This window comes from Colobus angolensis, unplaced genomic scaffold (genome assembly GCF_000951035.1).
Source record: "Colobus angolensis palliatus isolate OR3802 unplaced genomic scaffold, Cang.pa_1.0 Scaffold97, whole genome shotgun sequence".
Lineage (NCBI taxonomy): Eukaryota > Metazoa > Chordata > Mammalia > Primates > Cercopithecidae > Colobus > Colobus angolensis.
The window spans coordinates 5,939,059-5,948,131 of record NW_012123709.1 but is presented as its reverse complement, the minus strand read 5'-3'; the positions used below and the strand labels follow the sequence as shown (position 1 = coordinate 5,948,131).

The 9,073-nt window shown below is 38.1% G+C and overlaps 1 pseudogene; it reads right to left on the bottom strand.

Annotated features, from left to right (window-relative positions):
* Positions 1–8,119: 8,119 nt before the first annotated feature.
* Positions 8,120–9,073, bottom strand: part of LOC105505035 — a 144,243-nt pseudogene continuing 143,289 nt past the window's right edge.

Sequence of the window (9,073 nt, the reverse complement as noted above, 5' to 3'; positions counted from 1 at the left end):
GAAGAAGTCTGACATGTAAGGGTAGACTCTCCAAAGGAGTGAATATGGAGGACGCCTGGAGAGGAGAAAACATCTTAGCCTAGAATCTTTGCACACAGTAGCAGAATGGTAGTCTGCTAAATAGTAGAGGTAATAAGTGCCCATAAAGCCAATATAAGGTAAGAAAAAAATATTTCTAGAAACATTAGACAATCTCTAGAGTCTAAATTTCCCTGGGGAGATGTAGTTATTTCATATTTACTAGGTTTCTTTTCATCAAAAAGAAACATTTACTTAAGTCTATACTACCTCTTTTTTTCTTAGTTTATTTGCATTTATAACTCTGCTAAAATAAATCGGTAACCTGGAAATACACAGGTACCATTTTTTTCTTGCCACTGGCCCGTTCTAAATAATCAATAAATAAAAGAACTTCTCATACCCAGACCTTGATTTGAAAGATACCCTGAAGATTTACAATATGCTAAACCAGGGAAAAACTTGGGAGTAATCAGTACAATACATTTTGCTCTCCATCATAATCAGTTTTTCAGCCTCCACGTCGATAAAACTTTTTCTCCTTTTTCACAATGGTTTACAACTTAAATAATTTAATACAACAGTTGTTATATTTTTAGTGCAAGCTTATAAAACCAGTACCATAAGTCTTTTCTATGCAATATATTAGCAAAAAGTGACAGTGGAGAAGGGGAACTGATGATTACTAAAACTGTAATTCAATCTTCTGGTTCTGAAGATGTCATAAAAACGTCTTCTGCTTTACTTGCATATGGCAGATACTATCAGGATACCTCAAATGAACTCTCTCTGGATATTCAATCTCTCCTTAGGCATTATTTCATATACAATAGAAAAGGGACTTCACAATGCAAATGCAACTCTAATTCAAGCCCAATAGTTCTTTTTGTCAAATAGGATTTTCTTTTATGAAGTTTCATCTTAGAATTAATTTTGATATCAATGCCTGTCAAGCTGTGGAAATTGAGCTGAACCAAGTGAGTCTATTCCTCTTTGCGCTGACTTGTAGGAAGTGGTAATTAGAAAAAATGCAGAGATTTTTGTACTTGGCTAAAGAAAATTTAACTCATCATGCTACATATTGTCAATCTTGTCGAAAGTATAGAAGTGGTACATAGCAACATTCTATAAATGCCTATTTTTTTGTATATTTTTAAATCCGCTCTTTACTACTTTTCATCTTATATTAGTTGCAAGAAAATTATTTTCTAATTTTGGCTAATTGCTGCTGTGATCTGAAAGGTCTGTGAAATTAAATAACAGATTCCTGTAGTGTTTATGATTAACGATGTTCCACAAAACTTAGGACACTAGCATGGAAGAAAACATATTTCATTAGATAAAGAGGATGGTTAGTTATTTGTACATTCTTGCCAACTGTTCTCATTCAGTGGTCTTGTCACATGTGTACTGACTTCAGTCTAAAACAAAGAGGCATCAAATTCTCCAAATCTCTTCTTTGAATGTCCAACATACAATTAATCTAATGATGTTGCAAATAAAATTAAAGAACTGTTATCTTTCTATTAACAGAGTCACTTTGCCTTCTGTATCAATGCACTAAAGCAATACTTTACAAAATCCTTTAAAAATCTTCCTAGGATGAGAATACATTAGTTTTTACAGGGAGGTGGAGGAATTGAACTTTCATAATATGGCTGCCTGGAGAGCAACACATACAGTTGGAAGGTAAAATTTTCCATTTATCCCCCAGCCTGCGAGACTGCAGGTGGCACTCTGTGGGTTTCTGCACTTTGTCTCCCAGCCAATGCAGCCCTGGCTGACTCCACAAGGGGTGAAAGGTCACAGACGCTATGTGAGTGGTGTTTAATTCTCACCACAACAGAGGCTGCTAATCACATAACATTAGGGTGAATTATGATAATTATAAAAAGCTGAACAGAGAGATTCAACAATAACAACAGCACGACCACAGCTGTGATGGTAGTGATGAAAAGGTGGTGCTTTCACGGCCCATGGTAATGGGTTTGATTGAGATTCTGGAAACCTTTGGTGAAAGACACTTTGCCCCTTGCAGGTTAGCTTTTTCTAAACCACCTCTATAATAAGTAGAGTAAAAATAACCCATTTGAACAGTTTCTAGTGTTGGAAGGAGCTCAAAACATTCTCCTCTAGCATGCTGAAGTCCTATTCGTCTACAGAGTAAGAATTTATTTCAGAGTCACTGCTTTCCAGCAGGTCTCAACTTCTACAGCCTTACATGAAATTTTAATTTGTCTGATCCCATTTTACTCTTCTACATATGTAACCCCCTGTAATGGACTTCATTTGCCCTAGGAAAATTTGGAGAACAATAAAGAAGGGCCTATTCTTAGGAGTTTTCAAATTCAGGAAAAATTGATTGCACATTTTGAAATAGGAAAAAGTCAGGCAGTGGATATGAAGTGCAATAAAAAAAAACTAACTGATATAGTTAGTCCCTAGTGATTACATAGTTTGCTTTTCACATTCTGGGGGCAAAGAAAGCGTCACAGCCTTCCTGTTGTTCACCAAGTTGAAATGCCTTGCAACATTGGTTGTTTTACTGAATCAAGAGAGGCAGAGATGTTTCGAAGCCACGAATTGCAAGGGGAAGTTAAGCCACCATTAGCCCCAAAGTTTAGCGTTAGGACTGGCTTCCAATTAGCACTAATCGCACTCCTTGAATATACAGAAGATGCAGCATGTTTAAAATAAAAACACAGGGCTTCAGCCATATTTGTATATTTATTTATTTGAGACAGAGTCTCGCTCTGCTGCCCAGGTGGCGCGATCTCGGTTCATTGCAGCCTGTGCCTCCTGGGTTCAAGCAACCATCTCCAGCTAATTTTTGTATTTTTAGTAGAGATGGGGTTTCACCATTTTGGCCAGGCAGGTCTCGAATTCCTAACTTCAAATGATCCACCTGCCTCGGCCTCCCAAAGTGCTGGGATTACAGGTGTGAGCCACCACACCCTGCCATATTTATAAGCTAATGGTAGCACACCAAATCTTACTAGGAAGTGAAAAAGTAGTCCTGGTTGACAAATAAATGAAATGATACATATACTCTATGCAAATAATGCCATAAAGCAAATAGTCTCATATGTTCTAGCTAAGGCATCCCGGATAGTTTTTAAAGACTTTTTTTCTTCTTAAAATATGATGCAATGATCCAATGTAATGCTAATGAAGTTGGTAAAATCTACTACAAAATCTGAGTCACGAAGAAGAAGTTCAAAACTCTTTGACACAGTTCAATAGAAGAGGCACCAAGTGCCTTTAAAATACCATGTTATCAAGCCCAGCTGCTATGAGGTTGGATAATTCCAAACTAGGGTGTATGCAATTTATCCCATTTGCATACTAGTAGCCCGCCTATTCTGGCTGATTTGATATTAGCTTGGAAAGACAGTTTTGGGCTAAATAGTGCTGGGGCTTACAGTAAGTTCATTTTAAACTTTCAGCTGATATGAAAACATTTACAGAAGAAGTTACATAACTACATAGGCAAATGGCTACTTAAGTGCATGTATCTTTATTTGATTCCTGAACCACAAGAGGTAATGATGATGATAACCATAATAATGACAAAAACTAATGATATTTAATATCTACAGGCATTGTATTAGGTCTATTGACTGCATTATCTCATTCTCACAACATCCAGAGGCTGCCTTTTGTTATTACACCTATTTTACAGATGAATAAATTGAGGCTGAGAGAAGTAAAAAAATTGGGCTTTCTGAATTGGGTGAAAATTTGGGCTCTATTGAGTATCAGAAACATTCTGGGATAAGAAATGGAATCATCTGACTTTTCTGTGATTATTGGCTCTTAGCAGCAGTGCAGCTTGAGGAATCAATACAGTGCACGAGTTCTATAAATGTGCCTCTTAATAAGTTAATAAAACAGAGATATTCTCATTGCCTCTCCATCAAAGTTTCAGGGGAAAAATGAGAATATTAAATGCAGTAGGATAGGAAAGATCTGCTCCATTTGCTCTGCAATGATAATCTTTTACAAAAGAGGATTTTTATTATTAATTCTTTGCCTTCTGGGGATATTATAATTTTCTAGAATGTAGAACTGCCTTAAGCACAGTAATTTGCTGAGCTAGACTGAATCTCAAAATGTTTCAAATGAGCTGATAAACAACTGCATAATTAGCTATTAGTAGATCAAGTCTGTATGTTACTGATATCCATATGAGCAAACCAATGGATAGGCAAATTGTAGATACAGTTTTAAAAACCAAGAGCCTGTGTTGTATTTTTACATGCTTTGTAACTTGTTCTTTAAAGAATTAAAAACCACATTTCATTTGCCCTTTAAAAAAAGAAATTTAGATTATTCTATCAAATAAATCCTTAGAGACTTAATCATTAAATACATACTACTATGTATGAATAATGAAGGATTTGTGTGGTGAATGCAACTCATGCTCTAAAAATGACTAGATGGTGGGATTTTTCTTTTCAATTAAAACTTGCCTCAAATCTATTGCTTGCATGGGTAATGCTCTTTCATCCTCCTTCTGAGTTTTGGTTTAAGTCCAAAGTATGAAATACATTTGGCCTTGATTATGAAAATAAAAGGTTTTGCATGTTCAAATAAGAAAAGGAAAATACAGTCAGTTTTTATGCTTAAACGCACATACCTTATTCAAGTGGCTGGCATCCAGTCCAAAATGTATCCATGTTACAATTAAACCTCTCTTTCTTCTCATTTTTCAAGAACTTCTCACTGGATCAGAAAACACCTGCGCTGGAATTTGTCATGCAGAGTTACAAGCTAGGTGTAAGATTTTTGTTTGTTTGTTTTAATATTAAAATCAACTCAGCAGTTTTGAGGACCAAATAAAGAAAAGAGAAAGATGTAATTTAAACAAGGTTGTACTTTATGCTCTGAACTTGGAGGTCACAAAGCCAGACAGATAAATGCACCAGCAGAAAGAAAAGCAGCAGCAATTTTCCTGAAGATTTATAAATTAGAGAATTCATATTTTATCTTAAATGGCTTAGGTGTTCTCTTGTTTGGGGGGCAGACCAGGTATAATTTCTTGAGATTCTTTGCAGATCAATTATTCTGATTTTTGTCTATTAGTATTTCAGATGTCAGCGCATAGTAAAATGCTAATTTGAAATTGTGCAATGGGCACAAGACGATGTGTGAGTCTAGCTAGAGAATGGATTTGTCACTACATTTAAAAAACTATATTTTGACCTTTGACAATTTTAACAGCCTCTAAAATTTGTATACTCTTCTTATCCTCCCCATTATCACTGATCCTCCATTTGATGCCAACTGATAACCTTATGTAAAATTTTGTTGTTGGGCTCAAGTTCTGCCATTATTACAATGATTATTTATCCACAATCTGATTTCTATTTTAGTTGCAGCCTTAATTTATTACAGACCTTGAGTCCCTGTTACTGTTTTTATATTTACATTTATTCAACTAGCCCTTTCATTTTATAAATTGGCATTCATTGTATTTGCATATTTGCATAATTGCACAAATAGACCATTTATATCCTCTACGTTAGAGGCATAAGGTCATCTAGGTTCTCAATCCAACAAGGAGTGCCAATTTCTTTTTCCAAAAGTGTGCCGGCTGAACTCAGGTCATGATGAAAAAACAAGACCTTTGATTCATAAGGTATCAGCAATAATTGCTTTGGTGTTTTTTGAAGGCACTGGAAACGTTTTCAACTATTTTAGAATGTTCTGATTTTGTCAGGAACATTTTGCCTTCATGTATTTGATAGGTAATCTTATCTGTATATTTTGTATCCTTTTGTTCTAAACTCATAAAAATGACACCAGTATTCTACAATGTCCAAGATACCTCATTAGGATTTTATTAATGAGGCTTTTAAAGGCAATCCCTCCCTAAAAGGGAAATTACATTTGATTCAGAATAAATGAACTTACACAATTAAAGATCTGAGTTGATTTAAGGCTATGCAGCTGAGAAACTTAAGCAGATTTCAAATTTGGAGCAATATACCATCATGGCCCCAGAATAAGAATATTATTCCTAATTTTATTATACTTTCACAACATGCAATGCTATATTTTCAGAATTAGGTAAATACAGAAATATGGGTCATTACTGGGTTTCAGTTTTATGCATAAATAAAATGTTAGGGAAAAAGCTTCACTGAATTTTATTTTAATCCTTTGTCACCCCATCTCTCTGACATTATTATAAATCCCACTGACATTATTATAAAGCAAACCACAGTTTTGCTATTAATGAGACATACAAAACAGCTTGTCTGGCATTTGATTCCTATAAAAACTTTGAGGTCAAAAGTTGTTTCTCACAAATGCATACCTGTATTGGATATTGAATACTTGGGCTAGGCTTTTGATCTGGAAGGATTTTGAAAAATATGGACAATGTTTGTATTTTTACATTAAAAGACTCATAAAACCAAATGAAAACACAATTGACAGTACTATAATCAAAGAAGGAAAAAAGACCTCCAACCCTTTAAGTAAGTTGTTTCCTTACAAATGTGGATAGAAAAATACTGCAAAATAAACTACCAAAATCAAAAGTTAACAGATTATGATCATAACTGCCATTTATTTCTGACTTGTATGAGGAAATAAGTAAAAAGTGCAGGCAAAGGAAAATGCGAACCTAAATTCTGATGAACAAATTTCACAGTAGATAATTCTTCTGCTTTTGGATTTTTGCCATCAAAATACAGTTAATAATTAAGAATCAGAGGCCATAAATCACCAAGAAAAATCAATGGACGGCTTCCAGAGAGAAGAGCACATATGGCTATAGACATCCTGGACTGCAAACAACGGAACTTGTGCAAGATACTTACTCCACCAAATAAGTTATTTTTAAAATTTATTATTAATTAGTTAATTAATTTATTTATTTATTCTGAGACACAGTCTTTTGCTCTGTCACCCAGGCTGCAGTGCAATGGTGCGATCTCGGCTCACTGCAACCTCCACCTCCCGGGTTTCAAGTGATTATCCTGTCTCAGCCTCCCAAGTAGCTGGTATTGCAGGCACAAGCTGCCACACCCATCTAATTTTTTTTCTTGTATTTTAGGAGAGACGGGGTTTCGCCGTGTTGCCTAGGGTGGTCTTGAACTCCTGAGCTCAGGCAATCCACCCGCCTCAGCCTCCTAAAGTGCTAGGATTTTATAGGCCTGAGTCACTGTCCCTGGCCACGAATAAGTTATTAAACAGTGTGTGTGAATTTTGTTTTAATTATTCTACTAAAACCAGCAGTGAGGATAATGATTACCTGCATTTAAGCTTTGTTGCATTAATCCTACAAAAATATTCATGTTGAAGTATGGTGGTTCCATAAAAAATTAAACAGAATTATATGATCTAGCAGTCCTACTTCTGAGTATATAAACAAAAATAACTGAAAGTAGAGACTTCAACAGATATTTATTTTTTTTTGAATTCAACAAGTATTTATTGAGTGCCTATTATGTGCTAGATATTGAGACACATCAGAGAACAAAACCAAGAGCCCTGCCCTCGTGGGGCTTACAGTCTAGCACTTACTGCCAGTCCACCTGCAGGCTACCTGGATCCCAGGGCAAGTCACCGCCCCTGTGTGCCTCGGTCCTCAGCTGCCCAATCGTGGATCACGTGCCTGGTGTACTGCAGATGTCAAACTGGATTCTCCACAACCCACCACCCAGACAGTAGATAGGGCTGTAAGTTGATTTTTTTTTTTTTTTTTTTTGAGAGGGAGTCTCGCCCTGTCGCCCAGGCTGGAGTGCAGTGGTGCGATCTCGGCTCACTGCAAGCTCCACCTCCCGGGTTGCCGCCTTTCTCCTGCCTTAGCCTCCCAAGTGGAGTAGCCGGGACTACAGGTGCCCGCCACCAAGCCCTGCTAATTTTTTTTGTATTTTTAGTAGATTCGGGGTTTCACCGTGTTAGCCAGGATGGTCTCGATCTCCTGACCTCGTGATCCGCCCGTCTCGGCCTCCCAAAGTGCTGGGATTACAGGCGTGAGCCACCGCGCCCGGCCGGAAGTTGATTTTTAATGATAAGGTACAATGGAGGGAGGGCAGAGGGGCTAGCTAAGCCAACTGTCTGGGGTGCTGTGGTGGTGGTGGGCTGGCTACACAAACTGATGCTGCTGCTGCTGCTTCTTGGTGGCCGCCTTGCTGGTGAGGTCCTTGGCCTTCTCTGCAGCTGCCAGTGCCGTCTCCTTTGCATTCTCCTTGTCTTCCTTGGCTGTCTCAACAAGTGTTTTGAAAGGGGCCTCGCCTTGAAACTTCGTCAAGGTATATTCAAAACCCTTCATAGTCTTGGTCACGTTGCTTTTTGAATTGGGCAAGACCAAATCCCCGGACAGCTCTGGGGACACCAATTAAGCTAGAGGAGACCCACGCTTCCCGGCAGATTTCGGTCCAGCCACTGTTGTCAGAGTTCACACAGTCAACTCACCGTTCCTCCACCACCCACCAGAATATTGTATGATTCCACTTATATGAGGTGTGTAGAGTTGCCAAATTCATAGACAGCCAGTGGAATAGTGGTTATCAGGAGCCAAGGGGAGGGGAGGACTTGGAGTTACTATTTAGTGGGTACAGAGTTTCAGTTTGGGATGATGAAAAACTTCTGGAGACAGATAGCAGTGATGGCTGCACAACAACATGAGTGCACTTAATGCCAGTGAATTATACACTTAAAAATGACTAAAGTTGGCCGGGTGCAGTGGCTCACGCTTGTAATCCCAGCACTTTTGGAGGCCGAGGTGGGCGGATCACGAGGTCAGAAGTTCGAGACTAGCCTGGCCAACATGGTGAAACCCCGTTTCTACTAAAAATACAAAAAAATTTAGCCAGGCATGGTGGCGGGCGCCTGTAATTCCAGCTACTCAGGAGGCTGAGGCAGGAGAATCGCTTGAAACTGGAAGGCGGAGGTTGCAGTGAGCCGAGATCGCGCCACTGCACTACAGCCTGGGCAACAAGAGAGAAACTCCGTCTCAAAAGGAAAAAAAAAAAGACTAAAAAGTTAGCTGGGCGCGGTGGCTCACGCTTGTAATCCCAGCACTTTGGGAGGCTGAGGC